The following is a 17,197-nucleotide window of genomic DNA, read 5'->3' as shown; positions in this document are numbered from 1 at the left end:
TCCACTTTAGGACAGGCCAAATAGGAACATAGGAGCGTAGGCCATTCAGCCCCTTCAACCTATTCCACCATTCAATTCATTTGTATTTTGCTTTTTGTGCTTATTTCTGCCAGATCACATAGACACTTCAAAAGTTTTAAGACCCCTTTCAAGTTGCAGTCCATTCCATGTGTATCCACTAAGTTCCTCCCCTTTACTTCTTATTAGTCACAATTGTCTCTTCTAGTAATGTATGTTAATGTATTCCTATGTAAACCTATCATATCAATCAAGCTGATGAAACTGTTCTTTCATGGCACCAGCTGTTTAATGATCTGGTGGAGAATACCCTCAGAAAGTACAAAGATGTAGAATACGCTGTGAAGGCTCTTGCAGGGCCCACTTCCAAAGGATTGTATTTTATCAAAGGAATGAGGAACTAAACGTACAAACCAAAACAGAACACCTTCTGTGGCCGCAAGGTGCATTCTTGATGGAAGCATAAAGTTCCCTCATTACGGTAAAACCATTGAATGAAACCTAGAGATTGGCCGAGACTTGTAACATCAATTTTGCCAGTTTTAGGAACTGCTCCTACTGCAAAAAAAATCAATCGAACTTTCTATGGGGCAATATCTTGGATGTCAGTCATTTCAATACTGGCTTACTGCCATGCAGAAAATTGCATCCTATGCATCAAGGCACACTTGAGCAGTACAATTGCTGGTTCACAAATTTTGACATTGCAGTGAATCTGTCATGCCAGTGAATTGAAAACATCAGTTTAACCATCTGCTGAAGGATGATCCAGTCAAATATAATGATGTTGCAAGTTCTAAATTGTTATCAGTAAATATTCTACCAACACTGCTGCCCTGATTTTTTGAGAATGGTAAGAATGACATTGAGCGGGCCCATGCCACAGGCACACCTGCTCAGAGGGCATGCTGTGCCATATTTTGTAACAATACCCTCTTCCCTAATTTGAATAGGCTACCGAGACATGAATAGCACGACTAAAGAGCATGTCCTGTAGCACATTTGGCTAGGTAGCATGAAATCTGGTAGCTCTTAAAGGGTAGCAGAAAAGTTGGCTAACTGTTCACAATGGCACAGTGGCAAGATGTAGGCAACACTGCTCCATTTGATGCTGAAGAAAAAGAGATCTGCCCCAGGAAGCAAACCGAAGAAGGGTAGCCCTATTTGGAGCATATGGCCACTCTTCTGTGAAAACTGAGCTGCAAGTTGCATGGATGTAGGTAGTCAATATAGTCACCCAGGTCCACTGCACGTGGGTGCAAATGAACAGGAAGGCTGCTGCTATCAAGAGCAAGGTGAAGGAATGTGCCCTCACTTTTGTGCACCTTTCTGTAGAGCCCATGAAGTATGGCACAAATCTAAACTGCGAAATATCACACTCATTTAAAGCATTGTACACAATCGTTGCCACACATCTTTCCTTGTGCATGCTTTTCTTGCAGGTGGTGGTGGCCACCAAAGAACAGCAAACAACTGCCCTGGGTTCCAACTTGAGGTGGTCCCCTGCTGTTGGGGAGTTTCTCATTAGGGTCAGCAGGCTTGCTTGAAGAGGATAGCTCTGGTCTTCTAAGAGCCACTCACTCAGTTCCTTTTCTCCTTCAAATAAAGCTGATACTGTGTAGTGCCACATTTTAAAGGTATCATGGGTGCTTCCTGGATAACAATGATTGACATGTCTAGTGATTAACTGCGTGCAAACCTTTCCTGTTCATGTTCTCCAGGGGGTTGATATGAAGAGGCTTGCTACCATATGAAAGCTCTGCACCGTATCCAGCTAATGCCTCCTTTCTGCAGGGAAAATTAAAATGTTGGCCGTTGCAAACATTGGAGCCTAAATTTTCCAATCGGGATTAACTAATTTGCGAGTGTGAATATGGCTGAAATGGTAGCACTTTTGCCTCTGGGTCAGCAGGTAGTGTGTTCAGGCTCAGTCTGCGCACCACTAAACCATACAGACCAGAGGGTCCTAGGTTCGGTCTTTGGTCTGTATTGAGTTAGCAGTTGGGGTACTACAATTGGACTCAGCACCCCTGAGCTAGAGAGCAGAAAGAAAATCAGCCAAAATTCCCACCCTTGATCATTGTCCAATGGCTCATGCTGGAAATTGCACAAGCGATTGTTCGATGACAACATAATCAGACTTGGATGTGGTGCCCACCTCATTTGAATTGCATGCCACAAAGTAGTGGAGGGGAGGGAAAGAAAGCGAGAAAGAAAGAAAGAAAACGTACTTTTGGAGTGTAGTCACTGTTGTAAAGTAGCAAATTTAGCAGCCAATTTGCACACAGCAAGCTCCCACAAACAGCAATGTGATAATGACCAGATAATCTGTTTTAGTGATGTTGGTTGAGCGATAAATACTGGCCAGGACACCGCAGAGAACACCCCTGCTCTTCTTCGATAGAGTGCCATGGAATCTTTTATGTCCACCTCAAAGAGCAGACAGGGCCTTAGTTTAATGTCTCATCTGAAAGACAGCACATCTGCCAGTGCAGCAGTCCCTCAGTATTGTACTGGAATTTCAGCCTAAATTTTTGTGCTCAAGTCTCTGGAGTGGGACTATGAACCCACAACCTTCTGACTCAGAGGCCAAGAGTGCTACCCACTGAGCCACCTAAACCATAGAACAGTACTCCAGCAAAAGTCAGCACTTTCAGAAGAGAAGGAAGAAAATTGGGTGGAGGGAGGGGGAATTTGCAATCATAAGATGACATTGGGTACCTTCTATGTCTATCTCAGATACAACATGGAGAAAATACACTTGAAGGTGGAGTTTGTTGAGTCAAATAACATCAAGATCTTGAAAACTGTTAGGGATGGCTGAGGTTTGACCCTCAATTGTGTGCAAAAAAATTTCAAGTTAATTTTTCACAAGATGATCACTACATTTCCATCTGTTTATTTAAGTATTGCAGTTTTAAAATCTCTCAAACCTTCCAGATTGCTTTTGTAGGTTTTTAAAGAATTTTGCCCTTGCTAAGTACACTCTATCTCCAAGCTGTCTTTTCTCTCCACGGTCCTTGAATGTGTTGTTGCCTCGCAGGTCCATCCCCATTTTCCCTGCGTCTCCCTATTTGAATCCTTCCAGTTGGATTTCCACCCCTCCGCAGTATGACAAATCAAGAACAACTTTCTCTGTGTGGGGCCTAGCCATCTTTTTAGCTGCCTAGGCCCCACACTCTGGAACTAGTTCCTTATACCCCGCCACCTTTCCACCTCCACCTCCTTTAAAACCCTCCATAAAACCCTCTCCTTTGACCAAGTTTTTTGGTCATCTTCCTAATCTTTTGGATCAGTGTCCATTTTTCTTTACACCTCTGTGAAGTTACATTGGAGGTGTTTTTATATTAAATTAAATGCATTATATAACTGCAAGTCATTGTTGTTGTTACTAGGTTGCATGGACTTCCCTGTTGGTTCAGTTCGTATAAGCAGCTTGGAATCGAGTCATACAGACCAGAACATCCCAGGTTCAATTTATGGTCTGTGCTGAGTTAGCTGATCTCAGTTGGAATGACAGCTGGGGCACTACACTTGGCCTCAGCATCCCAGGACTAGGGAGGGGAAAGTTATCCAGGATTCCTGCTCCTGATCAATATCGAGTGGCTCCGACCAAGAGGAGACGCATGACGCTGAACACAGGTCAGGTTCAACTATAATGCCTTCCACAGTTACATAGTTGGCTGATGCTAACTGTCTAGACTCACAGATGAAGAATGATCACTTGGGCAAATTACAAAAAAGCACATAGCATCATGGAACCATACCTAGCAGGCGTCAACATCTTCAGAAGAGGAAGAGGAAACAAAGGAGGAGAAAATTGGCAAAACAGTGAGAAAAGCCCCAATTTGTGTTTTCCAGAATTATTTTCTCATTCAACAGGTAAACACAGGTTAACAATTTATATGTTGTTAATATTTATTCTATTTTATCAAAACTGTTAATTTGTTCAATCCATGTATTAATTCAATATTGATGTCCCACCCCTCTATTTTTCCCACAGATCAATCTAATATCTAATCAAATTATTGTCATATATGGGTTATATATTATTGTGCAAAAGAATATGCTGAAAAAGCAGGGAAATTACATGAGACAATTCCAGTGGGAGAGCCAACACCAGCACAGGTACAATGGGCCAAATTGCCTTTTTCTGTGCTGTACATTTTATCATTCTATATATAGAACATGGCAGCAGTTCCTCTATTTGAAATCAATAGACATTATGCAAAACCAGTGTAGAAGACATTTGGCATGTTTTCTTGGAATTGTTAAAACATGAGTATTCCCAAATACAAAGGCATCATGCTCTCTATTGGTTCCACAAAGAACAAACTATATTATGTAAGTGGATGCAGCACAGTACCATATATCTTCTATCTATATATATAAAGCGGTTGGTTTGTCTGTTTGTCTGTCCGCTATACACTCAAAAGTTAAGGGGGGAAGCAATTGAGAGGGTGGCGGTTGGGGGCAGAGGGGGCGATTGGGAGGGGGGCGCAATTGGGAGGGGGGCGATTGAAAGGTGGGGAGGGGGATGATAGGATAGAGGCCAAGTAGGAGCCGTTTCCACATTCAGGTTAGAATTTTTTTTTAAACTTACCCTTTTGGTGGCAGCCTCCGCGGTCCTTTTAAGGACGGATGTAGACTTAGTTATCCAGATTGCAACTGGTTGCGTCTGCATTCAGTAGCGTAGGAATGTCTAGTTCCTATCCAAAATACTGAGGTCCACTCAGGCGATCAAATAAACGAGGTTTAATGAAAACTAACAGAGTTTAACGGATAACTACAGGAGAACATCGAATATAGGTCTAGTCAGTTCGGAGGCTCCACGAGGACTGCTTGAGCCGTCCCGTGGCTGACGTCATGACGTCATAATGTTTTTCCCGCCAGTGGGGATCACGTGATGAACGGCGTGACATCGCGTTTACCCGCGCTATTAAAGTGATCGCGCTCTGTACATGTAAACAGTGAAAACAAAGATACAGACTCAGGCTATAGCTAACATATTATTAAAGGGAATTATATACAATTGATCGGAGTCCCTTAGTGGCTCCGCCACATGCGCCCCCCCCAGAATTGTCTTTAATAGCAAAAGTAAAACGGCGGAGGCCTGACAAGCCTGTCAGATGGACTTCTGTAGCCTTGAATTGGAAGCTGATGGACGGCGGGCGAGCTGGCGGGCGGTTGCATTTGAACTGGCACGGCGACTGTGGGCAGTCGGCCACGTTTCGGCGGTTGTGCGATCGCGACTGGGCGGTCAAGGTCCAAGTGAGCCGGCTTCAACCGGTCAACCGAAATGTGGTCCGGTTTACCTCCGATATCGACCGAAAAAGTTTTGTCTCCCGGCTCTATCACGCGGAAAAGAACAGTGTAAGGGGGTTTGAGCAGATCCCGATGAGCGTTGTGGCGGATAAACACATAGTCGGCGTTCTTCAGCTCAGCTGGGACGTGGGAGCTCTGCAAGCCGTGATGTGACGTAGGCACTGGAGCGAAACTTCTGGCCGCCTCCTGGTGGCTGATGAGCTGCTGGGATGCGGACCATGGTTCTGTTGGAGTCGGAAGGAAATCCCCTGGTACGCGTAGTGGCTGGCCATATACGAGCTCCACCGAGGACGATTGAAGATCTTTAGGCACTGTACGAAGACCCAAAAGGACCCATGGAAGCCTGTCCACCCAGCCTGCGCCTTGAAGGCTGGCTCGCAGTGCGGCTTTGAGCGACCTGTGGAATCGTTCGCACAGGCCGTTCGCTTGTGGATGGTAGGCAGTGGTGCGATGTAGCTTGACGCCAAGCCCCTGAGCCACAGCGTTCCAGAGCTCAGAAGAAAACTGCGGCCCACGATCAGACGAGATGTCCGCCGGTACCCCAAAACAGGCGACCCAAGAGGAGATGAATGCCCTGGTGACGTCTGCGGAAGTGATGGATGACAAAGGAACCGCCTCCGGCCATCGAGTGGTGCGGTCCACCATTGTAAGAAGATGAGTAAACCCGTGCGAAGGCGGAAGTGGCCCCACCAGGTCCACATGCACATGATCAAACCTACGTTCCGGAACAGCGAAAGTGGCCAATGGAGCCTTGATGTGACGCTGCACCTTGGCCTTTTGGCAGACCAGGCAGGTGTTGGCCCAGTCGCGAACATCCACGTGCATGCCCCGCCACACGAATTTGGACAACATCAGCCGTTGCGAGGCCTTCATGCCAGGGTGCAACAACCCGTGTATGGCGTCAAAAACTTTTCGGCGCCAGGCAACCGGCACGATAGGGCGAGGATCTCCTACGGCGACGTCGCAGAGTAGCATAGTGCCCGCGGCATGGAATTTGACATCGGCCGCTTGGAGGCTAGAGGGGTTGGTTCTGTAAGATTGGACTTCCTGATCCGAGGCTTGATCCGCAGCCATGAGGGCATAGTCGATGCCGAGCTGGACTGCATGAACGGTCGCGCGGGAGAGGCAATCCGCCACCAGGTTGTCTTTACTGGACACATGCTGAATGTCAGTGGTGAATTCTGAGATAAACGTCAATGGACGTTGTTGCCGAGCTGACCACGGTTCGGCGGTCTTGGCCATAGCGAACATTAGTGGCTTATAGAAACATAGAAACATAGAAGATAGGAGCAGGAGTAGGCCATTCGGCCCTTCGAGCCTGCTCCGCCATTCAACGAAATCATGGCTGATCATCCAAACCCTAGCACCCGGTCCCTACACCGACAGCCATCCTACCCAAGCCCTATCCCCGTAACCCCACGTATTTAATCCCCCCTAACACTAAGGGCCAATTTTTTATCATGGCCAATCAACCTAACCCGCACATCTTTGGACTGTGGGAGGAAACCGGAGCACCCGGAGGAAACCCACGCAAACACAGGGAGACTGTGCAAACTCCACACAGTCACCCAAGGCCGGATTTGAACCCGGGTCCCTGGCGCTGTGAGGCAACAGTGCTAACCACTATGCCACCGTGCTGGTCCACAAAAGCTGTGAACGGACGTCCCTCTAGCAAGAACCGGAAATGGCGGATGGCCAGAAAAAGGGCCAGCAACTCCCGGTCGAACGTGCTGTACTTCCATTCATTTCGCCGTAGTTGACTGCTGAAAAACACCAGCGGTTGCCACGTCCCATGCACCCACTGTTCCTGCACTGTGCCAATGGCACAGTCCGACGCGTCGGTGGTAAGGGCGATGGTGGCACCTGGCAGCGGGTGCGCCAGCATGGTTGCATTGGCTAAGGTGCCTTTTGTGTTGACGAACGCCCGGTCCATGTCGACCGTCCAGCTAATCGGATCCTTGCTGGACTTGCCCTTGAGGGGCAAGGTAAAATAGATAAGGGAGAACCAGTGGATGTGGTGTATTTGGACTTTCAGAAGGCTTTCGATAAGGTCCCACACAAGAGATTAGCGTGCAAAATTAAGGCACATGGGATTGGGGGCAAGGTATCGATTGGATAGAGAACTGGTTGGCGGACAGAAAGCAAAGAGTTGGAATAAACGGGTCGTTTTCCGAGTGGCAGGCAGTGACTAGTGGGGTGCCGCAAGGATCAGTCCTAGGACCCCAGCTGTTCACAATATATATTAATGATCTGGACGAGGGAATTGGATGTAATATCTCCAAATTTGCAGACGACACAAAGCTGGGCGGGAGGGTAAGCTGCGAGGAGGATGTCGGGAAACTCCAGTACGATTTGGACAGGTTGGGTGATTGGGCAGAAACATGGCAAATGCACTATAATGTGGATAAATGTGAGGTTATCCACTTTGGTGGCAAAAACAGGAAGGCAGATTATTATTTGAATGGCAATAGATTGGGAGAAGGGGAAGTGCAAAGAGACCTGGGTGTCCTTGTGCACCAGTCGCTGAAGGTAAGCATGCAGGTGCAGCAGGCGGTTAAGAAGGCAAATGGTATGTTGGCCTTCGTAGCAAGAGGGTTCGAGTACAGGAACAAGGATGTCTTGCTACAGTTGTACAGGGCCTTGGTGAGACCGCACCTTGAGTATTGTGTGCAGTTTTGGTCACCATACCTGAGGAAGGACGTTCTTGCCATGGAGGGAGTGCAGCGAAGATTCACCAGGCTGATACCTGGGATGGCAGGAATGACGTATGAGGAGAGATTGTGTCGATTGGGCTTATACTCACTGGAGTTTAGAAGATTGAGAGGGGATCTCATCGAAACCTATAAAATTCTGTCAGGTCTGGACAGACTAGATGCAGGAAGGATGTTTCTGATGGCCGGGGAATCCAGAACCAGGGGTCATAGTCTAAGGATAAGGGGTAAGCCATTTAGGACTGAAATGAGGAGGAATTTCTTCACCCAGAGAGTGGTGAACCTGTGGAATTCTCTGCCACAGAGGGCGGTGGAGGCCAGTTCATTAAATATATTCAAGAAAGAGTTGGATATGTTTCTTGAGGCTGAAGGGATCAAGGGATATGGGGAAAAGGCGGGGACAGGGTACTGAATTTGGATGATCAGCCATGATCACATTGAATGGCGGAGCAGGCTCGAAGGGCCGAATGGCCTACTCCTGCTCCTATCTTCTATGTTTCTATGTACAAGGGCTGCATGAGCAGAGCTGCATTAGGGACGAACCGGTGATAAAAATTTACCATCCCGAGGAACTCCTGCAGGGCCTTGATGGTCTGCGGGCACGGGAACAAAGTAACTGCCTCCACCTTCGTTTGCAGGGGAATTGCACCGTCCAATGTGATGCAATGGCCTAAGAAATCAATCTGCTGCAGGCCAAACTGGCACTTGGCCAGGTTGATGATCAAGCCGTGTTGACTGAGGCATCTAAAGAGGGTGCGCAAATGGCAGATGCGCTCCTCTTTATTAGGGCTGGCGATGAGGATGTCGTCGAGGTAGACGAATAGAAACCTGAGGTCCCCAAGCATGGAGTCCATCAAGCGCTGGAAAGCCTGTGCAGTGTTCTTCAATCCAAACGGCATCTGCAGAAATTCAAACAGGCCGAATGGGGTGATGACTGCAGTTTTCGGGATGTCTTGCGGGTGTACGGGGACCTGGTGGTAGCCACGGACAAGGTTGACTTTTGAAAAAATGGTATTTCCAACCAAATGGGCAGAGAAATCCTGAATATGAGGGATCGGGTACCAATCAGGAGTAGTGGCATCGTTCAGGCGTCGGTAGTCGCCGCAAGGCCGCCATCCGCCGCCAGGTTTCGGAACAATGTGGAGAGGCGAAGACCAGGGACTATTCGACCGGCGAATAATCCCTAGCCGCTCCATCATGTCGAACTCCGCTTTCGCAGCCGCGAGCTTGCCAGGTTCGAGGCGCCGGGCCCGTGCGTAGACCGGGGAGCCAGTAGTGGTGATGTGATGTTCGACACCATGTTTCGTGGCTGTGGAAGAGAAAGTGGGTCTGGTCAGGTCTGGGAAATCTCCGAGGAGGTGAGTGAAGTCATCCGGAGGTGGGAACGCACAGGAGACAGTGCGCGACACGGCGTTACCGCAGTGGCACGGGATGAAGTGAAAAGTGGCCGCATTGATCAACCGGCGGTGCCGTACATCCACCAGGAGGCCGTTGGCGCACAAAAAATCCGCCCTGAGGATGGCTTGAGAGACTTTGGCCATGATGAAATCCCAGTAAAACCGCTGGCCGCCGAAGCACACCTGGACCCGCCGTCTTCCGAAGGTCCGAATGGCCCCGCCATTAGCCGCCTCGCGGGAGGGGGCATTGACACGGGTAGGATGCTACACTGCGCCCCGGTGTCGCAGAGGAAATGTCGACCAGATAGGGAGTTGGTGATAAAGAGGAGTTTTCCCGAATTACCGATTGCCATTGCAGCCGCGGGGCGCTCGTTATAACCGGTCCTCTTTCGACAGGGTTGCTGCTGTTTTTTTTTGAGCGAAAAGCTGCAGGTAGGTCGGCAGCATCTTGCTTTCGCGCCAAAATGGGCGTGGTAGAAGCACAACCCCGCAGGTTGAGGGGCGGAGCAGCGTCTGTGGGAGATGGGCGCCTCGTGGCAGCGCAGTACTGCTGTGTCACCGCGAAGATCTTGTCCGCTTCGGCAGCCAGCTCTGCGCAGTCTGTGACTTCCGACCTGGCTAGGGCAGCCTGAACTTGCTCTGGTAGCTGGCTGAGGAATAGCTCCCTGAAGAGGAAGCATTCCGGTTCGGAGCCCAGGAGCGTGAGCATTTGGCTCATGAGCTCGGACGGCTTGGAGTCCCCGAGGCCGGGCATAGCGAGCAGCCGGCGGGCGCGCTCCGACTTCGTGAGCCCGAAGACCTGTAACAACTGCGCCTTTATCGTTTCATACTTGCGATCTTCTGGTGGATTACCAAGCAGGCTGACGATCCGCGAGGCTGTGGCGCTGTCGAGGGCGGAGACCATGTAATAGTAACGGGTCTGATCCGCAACGATGTTCCTGATTGCGAACTGCCTGGATGAACCACGCGGCTGGCTGTTGCTCCCAGAACTATGGTAGCTTCAAAGCAACGGCATTCGATTCCATGTTCAGTAACTTCTGCGAAAACCATTTGCAAAAGTCGGGGTCACCAATATAGGAATGTCTAGTTCCTATCCAAAAGACTGAGGTCCACTCAGGCGATCAAATAAACGAGGTTTAATGAAAACTAACAGAGTTTAACGGATAACTACAGGAGAACATTGAATATAGGTCTAGTCAGTTCGGAGGCTCCACGAGGACTGCTTGGGCCACCCCGTGGCTGACGTCATGACGTTTTTCCCGCCGGTGGGGGATCACGTGATGAACGGCGTGACGTCATCGTGTTTACCCGCGCTATTAAAGTGACCGTGCTCTGTACATGTAAACAGTGAAAACAAAGATACAGACTCAGGCTGTAGCTAACATATTATTAAAGGGAATTATATACAATTGATCGGAGTCCCTTAGTGGCTCCGCCACAACAGCCCAATTTTGGGAAGCTGTCCTGAAATGGGCGTTCAGCCCCCTCTTTGGATATGCAAAGGGCCTAATACCTGTTTCAGACGTAGGCCCAGGACACCTATACTTCAGCCTTTAGCAACATGGTGGGTGCTGCACTTTTGGCATGGAATGGGCGCACAGGCAGCCCACATTATTGGACACTTAGGTGCCTGCATTACACCTGTAAAACAGGTGCAGCGTCAATGAATTTATAGGCCTTTGTTTTGGTCAGTCCGTTAAAGGGGCTCTTCTGCCTTCCCTTTCCAGTTGTGATGAAGAACTGAAATGTTAACCTGTTTTTTTTTTTCGCTTTCCAGTTACTGACAGTTTCCTTGATTGTTTTTGTTTGCATTTAGAGAATATGTAATGAGATACCAGTTATTAGCCTTTGGTACCACAAGAAATATAGCATGCAAATAGTAGACAGCAGAAACTAAAAGTTAAAAACTGTGTAATAATTTTATTTTAAATATAATACACTTAGGTTAAATAGAATACCACACCTGTGCACTATTCTCTATGTAGTTGCTCCAGAAAGATATATATTGAACATAACTTTTGAAAAAATACTAGAATTAAAACACTTACCATCACCTCACAAGAACTCACAGAGGACATAGTAAGATCAATTTAATTTTCATTAAGGATAAGTACATTCATATTTTCCATTTCACCTATTCTTGTATAATCAGATTCCAATGAAACCTGGGCATAAGAAACCATGGGCCTTCATCATTTAAATTATCATTTGATCTTATTGCTTAAGCTTTCAATAAAGAGAAATATTCACATATTTTAACCAAAGAACATCATGTCTTGTAGCAAATTAGATATTATCTATTACTCTGCATTTGCAAGATGCATATATTCTTTAAAATGATAATAAATATTGAGTATTATTAAGGTAATTGAGGAAAAAGCAATTCAATAATATTTCTTTATAAACAATATTGTGTGCAAAAGTACTGTAGTATATATATAATATTTATATATGTTCATTTTATATTCCTTTCTCTCCCATGAAACCATAAGGAAAATAATTCACTGGAGCAAAAAAGAAGAAATTTAAGGACAAAGTATTTTTATATTGCATCTTTTCTCATGGAAAATAATTTTTAACGAAGCACAAAAAGGATTGGCCAAAAATTGCCTGGAAAACAAAATAAACTTTTGGGAAGAAGTCAGTAGATATTAGGCAATCCGATCCTGGAAAATGCTTGAATCATGAAAATAGAATGTTATACTCTGTATGTTAGACTAATGTCAATGCTGACATGAGTTAAGCATCTCTGTGGGCCTCTCAAGTGACCAGTCCAGTATAGAATCAAGTAAATAAGGAATATAAATTTACATTCATGCAAAAGTTACAGCTTAATCACAGCAAAACAATGTAAATGCAATAAATATTTTATCATCTTACCAGTTGTCACTATTTATGTACTGTATATGATAATTGCAGTTTTCTCCCCTCCATTTGTAAAAATATGTTACCCATACTATGTCTGTGCAGGCAAGCTTAAGACTAAATGGTTTGCTTTCAAAAGAGTTTAGAATCAGAAATATGTTTATGTAAACAGACCAGTCTGCCTTCAAATATTCCTGGTGCTAAAAGATGCTTCCTGGGCTTCCAACGACTGAGCTTTAGGCCCATTCAAGTGGAGTCATGTAGTTTGGAATTCCCTTGGTCCCTTTCAAATTCTTCTTGGGCTCGCTGTATTTTTTTGCTTTTCAGTTTCCATTTATGGAAATGAAAAGTTGCAAGAGATGTTGATAACAAAGTGAAAATTAAAGCCAGCAGGATAACCAGTGCCACAAAGGAAGAGATACTTTCCTCCAGACGCTTTGGGTCCCCGTCACTAGTTGAGTTAAATTTTGAAATGTTTTCATTTTGGTTGCTTGGCAACAATGTAGGCATTGAAACTTTATGAAATTTGGAATTCATTTTGAATACAAAGGCTCAAAATCCCTCACGTGCAGGTTCTTCATAAAGCATAAACGTGAGCTTAGGATTTAGTTCTGCAAATGGATACGTTCAACAATGTGTCTCCATCAACAAAATGTCAGGTTATATTTAATGTTAATGAATTAACACAGACAAAATTGGTAGATTAGTAAGTGTTCATGACAGATGATATAATCAGCATGAGAGGCCTTCCATTGTCACAAACCAGCTTTGTCAAAGTGCTGGATTCTTCTGTTATTTTCTAGCTGGTCTTAAGTAGTCCTGCAGTTGGGACCACACATAATTTCAAGGCTCCTGTTAGGAAAAGTGTTGAGTTTCAAATATGATGCTTGAGGAGACAGCCTGGAAAAGGAAAAGGTTCCATTTAAAGTGTAGGTTTGATTCTGTTTTGGTCTGCATATAAAATCAATAATATTTTTCTTAGACAAAATGTACAGCTGAGAAGTGAAATATTTTAACAGCATTGCTAGCTGCATAATTTATTGTAAAATTCTATTGGCACTCAAATCAAGAATATTGTTGCATGTTACCATGGAGCAAGTAGGTTACGTGTGAATATGGAAAAATATCATTAATAATGTTCAAATCTAAGTATCTTCTCTGTTTATCTATCTAGTAATTGTGAAGCTATCAGAATGAAATCTCGTTAGGGAACTGGACTGTGGTGGAATACTGTCCTTTCACCCTGGGAACTGAGACGAAATTCAGCCCAGACAGATGAGACTTTGACGTTATTTCTCTGACAGCTGTTACTGATTCAATATGAAATGAGTTTGGGTAGTCTCGTAGCATTTTCTAGTGGACACAAGTTCAAAAGAAAAGACATCAACTTGGCATTTCAATCAGAAAAGCCCCAAGGATAGAGAATGTGGGAAATGAAAATGTCACACTGGTGCAATAAAAGGGTGCTCTCATTAGGCAAAGGCACATTATCAGTAGCCTGACAGGCTTAATCAAGTTGTCGAAAATGGAACCATCTAATATATATTACTAAAATTAATTAGCTTGATCAGCCTAGGTGAAAATTTCTGTGGAATTCATGAAATAAATTTACTATATCTCTACTTCAGTGCATTTGATTTTCATTGGCCAACTGAAACTATAATTTTTTTATATTAAACATTTATATTTACTTGATAAAATCATTTACAATATTGATAGTTTTTATGTAGTTACTGAGTTTAAAAAAAGGTTTCAGTCATGTTGTGCTCACCATCTTTAGGAAAAATGATCACTGAGGAACTGTGCAGAAAAAAGACTTGGAAAGTGCAAGGACTTGTAGCAAATATGAAATTTGCAAATAAAGTACAGAATATGGTAAATAAGACTTAAATTTGAAATTGAGAACTGCCTTATGATGTGCTTAATTTTGCACAAAACTGGTTTATACTATAAAGTCCTTTTACCTGATTAAATGCTAACCATTGTTTCAGCAGTGATTTGTCGAAGGATGGTCACCACAACGTAGCACAGAAAACATTCTTCATTTTTTTCACTAATATGCTGCTGTACAATAAAATTTTGGTGAGATACTTGGATAGAAGAGAAACATTTATAACATTTCCTTTTATTATCTTTTCGCTAAAATAATCTTTTACTGTGTGCTATGTCTAGGCACCAATTTTGTACTTCATTTAAATTTCAATGCAGCCGGTGAAAAGTAATTTAGTAGAAATTGAAGTTACTTCACAATAATGATTGAATTGGGTATGCAATTATTCAAAGTCTATTGTATCCAAGGAGAACCGAGAACTATTCAATTTTAAATGCAGATGATTTTTTACTAATAAGACTTCTTATATTACAATATAAGTACACCACATGTGCTCTAATTAGGAACAGTTTGAGGTATTGTTTTTAAAAGAGCATTCTGGTTCTATTATTATCTATGCACTTTTTATATATGTTGGTGTATTAATAACTAAGAAGACATGCTGAGACATTGGGGGTTGCAATGTAACACACCCCAGTGCAGATGGCTTTGCTCTATTCAGATATTTTCCCTCTGAACATTGGTATCTGCTGATTTTACTGTGCTGTTGATGACTGTAGAAAGTCAAGCTATCGTTTCACCAGAAACATTGCCATTCGGTTGTTTAACCAATTAGTATCGAAAACACTTACTGAAAACTTCCATGTCTGAGTAGAACTTAAAGTCAATAAATCAAATAACACTTTTGGAAAGAAGCATTTGTACAGGGTTGGGAGGGTAACTATTTTCTCGTTAAACATTATGTTTTGATAATCTTAAATTCATAGGGGTAATTCTTCAATTGTAAGAATAAAAGTTGAATAGAATTTTATTTATGTAAAGCTGATGTTGAGAATTCCTATGTGCCAGTGTTTGTTTAACACATAGTTATATAGATCAAAGTACAGTTTTGTGTCGGCACAGACCATTTCATAGTCCGCACCAAGGGAACAGATTAGTAGGGTGAACAATTGAGATGGTACTGCATTTATTTCTGTACGTTTTCAAATATCCAGCGTCCAATGAGACAAATACAAACCATTTTCCCACACGGAACTAATTCAGTCTGCTACATATTAACCTTTTAATTACTGAATCTAATTCTTAAAAAAACTTTTGTAAATCTAAATACTGTATAAGCAAAATGGCTAATTTATTATTGTATGAGGAGCAAAATAGCATTTCTATATACATAAACAAACTAATCTAGACTTATAAATATGTGTAGGTATGTGCAGCAGTTTTGCATCACGGTCAAACAGCCATGGGGAATACATGTTTATATATGACATATATACACGGGATGATGAATACATGATAGGAAATAAAATAATCCAACCCCTTTAGGAGTTTATATATTAGTAAGATATTTTAAGAAATATAAATTGATTAAATGGTTCAGATATTTAATCCCGGTAACACCGAAGATGCATTTGAGATACATGTGATTACTGAAGATTTACTGAAGCCTCGGAATATTTGAACTAGAATCTATATTTTACATGTTCTAACTCGGGATTCGTACATCGTAAATTGCAATACGATCTGGTTTTAAAACATAGTTTTGCATTTCATAAAATACAAATGATCCATTACCTGTCTTTTTACATTATCAACACCGACTTATCTGTTACAGCATTTCATATCAAACCAATAACGATGCAAATTTTCATTTAAAAAGATAACTCGGAATGATAAAATCATTACCTGAGATGCTGTGTTTGAAAGATCTGCAGCAGATAGAAGAATGTTTAACGGCTAGACACTGCTGAACAGGCGATCTCCACTGCTGCAGTATCACAGGTTTTCGCGCTGGCGTTAAAATGACCCAGCATTATTCCAGTTTGATCAACATTCAGCGATGAATCCTACCGGTATCTCCCTTGCTCTCTCTTTTCAACTTTACTTTAGTTTATTCAGGATCACATCACGTGAATAGAGTGGTACGGTCCAATACGGGAAGAGATGACATGATTCAGATAACAAGGGAGGTGGAGACAGAGAGCCTCAGAGAAACAGGGATGCAGTAAGGAACGCAACAAAGCAGATTTATTTGTTGGAGACCAAGAGCTCCATACCAAATGGTGCTGGCAAGGCGGGGGGCGGGGGGTTTAATTCAGTTACATTGAAAGGTAACATATTTCTGGGATTTCTGTGTAGTTGGATTCATAGTTAGATAAAAGACAAGCCCCGTTCAAACTCCAATGTTATCTATATACTAAGCTTCTCTCACACTTCTCTATGTGATCATGCATATAGATAACATTGACGTGATCACATAGCAAAGTGTGAGAGAAGCTTAGTTTAGTTGAAGATACATTACACAATTATTTATTGCCCGGGAATATAAATCCTGATATACCAATTGTGGGCATAGCAGTAGAAGGCAACGCCTTTAGGAATAAGTAAATCAAACTGCATTGTAAAACAAACGCCAGGCTAGATCATGTTTGTTGCTTTGTGAAATCTTGAGTGTTTTTAATGTTCTCCCCTTTTTGTTTCCTCCCACTTCTGAAGGCGTTGACTGGCTGAACACAACGCTGGCTGTTCGCCCAAATAGCTGTTCTTGATGTGTGAGCCAAGACAATGAGTGTTGGCTACTAAATCCTGGAGAACATCACTAATGGGCCCAATCCTGTCATCTCTCGACATCCTTTAATGCCCAACTTTGTGGTAATGGAGCACGCTATGTATTGAGGGATAATAATGGAATCTGGATAAAGTGGTCAATTTCCCAGTAGCCCAAATTGAACATGTTGCCGACTGAACAGTATAGCAGAAGGTAGTAATCCCATGATCTCTGATGTGTACTGCTAATCTAATCCGTGCAATCTCCCATGCAGTGCCGGTCA

General features: G+C 43.8%; 1 long non-coding RNA gene across 1 annotated transcript; it reads right to left on the bottom strand.

Annotated features, from left to right (window-relative positions):
• Positions 1 to 11,351: 11,351 nt before the first annotated feature.
• Positions 11,352 to 16,561, bottom strand: LOC147125195 (uncharacterized). The gene is made up of 2 exons (XR_015079746.1): positions 16,053 to 16,561; positions 11,352 to 13,216 (listed from the first exon to the last, which is right to left on the bottom strand). It is a non-coding gene; the product is annotated as an uncharacterized LOC147125195 (long non-coding RNA).
• Positions 16,562 to 17,197: the final 636 nt, after the last annotated feature.

Source organism: Somniosus microcephalus, chromosome 1, assembly GCF_052327205.1.
Source record: "Somniosus microcephalus isolate GS21.2 chromosome 1, FLI_Smic_1.0, whole genome shotgun sequence".
In the NCBI taxonomy this organism is placed as follows: Eukaryota; Metazoa; Chordata; class Chondrichthyes; order Squaliformes; family Somniosidae; genus Somniosus; species Somniosus microcephalus.
Note: the sequence above shows the minus strand (reverse complement) of the source record. Positions and strands in the feature narration are given on the sequence as shown.